Here is a 2,999-nt window from a genome sequence, read left to right as displayed (position 1 = left end):
TATGACGGATTTCCTGCTTCGAACTTCTTTCTTTGGAGTTACAGTTGGATCCCATAAAGGTGTAGTAATAGAATCCCCTAGAAGGAATAAGAATTAAATCCCTTCATCTACGGCTTATGGAGACCTTTAAATAGAGGAGTCAGTGAGAACAGCAACTTCCGAAGTCAGACTTCAGGCTTCTTCTGGGCGGAGGTCGAATAAGGAGAGGTACAACTGGCTTCTCTTGGTCTTAGCTTGCAGGTCTTCCCCGCAGCTTGAGTAGTTCAGGGAATTTGCCTTCTCTTTGCTTTCAATGCAATTTCCCCTGTAAGTCAATAGAAAGACTTGTTATCAAAGGTTCCTTTCTGTCTACAGTAAGATCCTCTTTGCAGTCCTCAAGGGCGAGTGAAAGACTGACATGAATTAGCTCTTAGAACACTCACCCAAACTTCATTCGAAATAGTTAAGGCATTTCGTCAGTCAGACTGACGTTTTCTCTTTCTCCGGTTTGGAAAGTCACTAAAAGTACTTAAATAGAAAGATAATGACTTATTTTATCCTGCTTCTATGTCTCCAGCAGGGATTGCAAATAGGTAGTCCCATACTGAATTCTATATCTTACGGGATTCTATAGCTTAAGGAAGTCCATAAAGACTAAAGGTCTATGGGACCACTAAAAGAATCTCTCGATATCAATTATAGACCAACATCCGGACGTGAACAGAGGGTTTTTTCGAAAGAAAGCTTGATCCTACAGCTTAGACTGCTTTCATGACTCATGGAATGAGTTGTTTTTCTCTGCCTTCGTAAGTCAATCAAACTAGGTTGCTTGCTGCTGACTTACTTGCTTTTTGACTGGCTTTAAAGCCTATAAATCTCAATAGTAGGATGCTACTAGCAGGCTAGCTCTTTCGAGTTCGTGATGCTCTTGTCTATAGTTCGAGGACTAGTTCTCTGGGGAATAAAGGAAGGCACTAAGACGGATTTCCTTGCTTCGGGGATTGCTACAATCATGCTAGCTTTTTCCCGGACTTTAGGCCAAGGGTTATTTTCTTCTTTCTTACGCTTGCTTTCCTCAGTGAAGGGTTCATCGGGGGTTTGAGCTCAATAGAGAGACTTGATTTCAGTTGTGCTTTTAGGCAATTTGAATTCCTCTTTAGGTAAGAATGTGTAATTTCCCACATTAACTTCGAAAACTGGGTTTTCCATTGAGTCATAGTCAGTGAAGGCAAAGTGAATCTCCGAAAGCCATAAAGATTCTATTTCCTCTATAGACGAGTGCAGTGAAGAAGCGGAAAGATTCGATGCTACTCCTTCTCCTATAACTGCTACAGGATCTGATTATCCTTTCAAATCAAAGAGCAAGCCCATTTACCTGCCTGGCTTGTAACAACTTACTATGCGGCAGACTTATCAAGCTAAGTACTGGAGTCTAACTTCTAATAGATAATAGAACAACTTGCTCCGGCTTCAGAGTTCTCAATGCTCCAGCTTCCGTAACTAAAGAGACTGACTTCTCCTCGGCTTTCTCTGTCTCAGGTACGGCGTGTCAAATCATAATCTAAATACATCGGGCTTCTGCCTTCAGTCAGGTCCGCATTTGCCTTGCCCGCCTCACCTGAAGTAAACTCTGGATCTCGCTTTGCTTCAGCTAGATGGGATTTAACGAAGACTTTAACTTCCTATTAGACTGCAACTTAGTCAGAAGTAGAAGATGACTGGCTTCTCCTGCTTTCAACTTCAAGAATGGACTTAAGAGCTGCTGTAGGGTCTTTAGTCTTAGGATGCTTTCAGGCTCTGCCTCCTAACTTCCCGGGAAAGACAACTAAATTAGGAATTTCATCACCGGGGAAGAAGGTTTCAGAACCATAATCCTTTAGACTTGATTCCTGAGTGACTCTAGTTTTGATCCTGCTGAGATTTGCTCATCCTAGAGCTGTAAGCGCTAGTCTTCTATACCTTTCCCTGGTTGCTCGGGCTGGGATACGTGCACACTTCGCTTTCTGCTCACCTGGAATGGAATGCTTCGACCCTCTCGCAAGAATTGTTTGGGAGTGCATGATGGAATTCAGTAAAAGCATTCTGGGTTAGAGTCAATCGAGCAATGAGCGAAAAAGGACACAGACACAGGAAGAAATACGGTATAACTGGCTATGTGCCAATCTTTCTTCTTCTAAATGAAATGACCAGTTTGCCACTAGTCTTGGTTCGATCCGAAGGGGAAATTCCACTTCGTCAGATGAGATTTCTTACCTTTACTTATGCCATTAGTTGGAGCAGCTATCAAGCGTTCGTTCTTACCCTCAGTGTACCGACCCTCAAGCGGGATGTCGATGAAGACTAGATCTGAGTGATCCATCTCACTCTATGAGATTTTTAGGTGAGGGGGATGGCCTTCTTCTGGCTGGACTTATGGAGCGGCGATACACAACTAGCAACCCGTTTCGCCAACCTTTGAAGGAGGTCCGATGACCCAACCCCTTCTACCTTTACCAACTACTAGGCTGGGCGGTCCCAAAGACTGACTCCGAATGGCAGGTTTCTCAATGCGAGATGGAACTGATAGGATGGCCTCTATCCATTTACGCGGGTGTGCACTTCACTCAAAAAAAAAAGAAGTGAATCCGGAAGTGACTTCGCTAGGCTAGCCTTGTTAGTGAAGAATTTGCCCCTAACGCCAGGGGGAGCAGTCCAATCGTTATTCCTTCCTTCAACAAAAGCAGAATGGATACAAACCACCAAAGAACGAAAGTAAGTACCACCACTCCTACTCCAATTAGTAAAGCTAGCGCCTCGAACTAATCACATGCTAACTCCGGCCCATCTTTAATGTTAAAGGACCAAGACCTTACGACAACAGATGCGGATGAACTAGCTTAGCTGCAATCCTTCCCGCTCTAGTTCGACTAGCTTTGACCTTGAACGTGGAAATCTCAGTTGACTGGATATAGTGATTCAGATGGGTCTGCTGATAGGGATGAAAGAAAACCCACCCCCTATTTGAATAAGGCTACACCTTC

The sequence above is a fragment of the Arachis stenosperma genome, chromosome 2 (assembly GCF_014773155.1).
Source record: "Arachis stenosperma cultivar V10309 chromosome 2, arast.V10309.gnm1.PFL2, whole genome shotgun sequence".
NCBI classification, from domain to species: domain Eukaryota; kingdom Viridiplantae; phylum Streptophyta; class Magnoliopsida; order Fabales; family Fabaceae; genus Arachis; species Arachis stenosperma.
Note: the sequence above shows the minus strand (reverse complement) of the source record.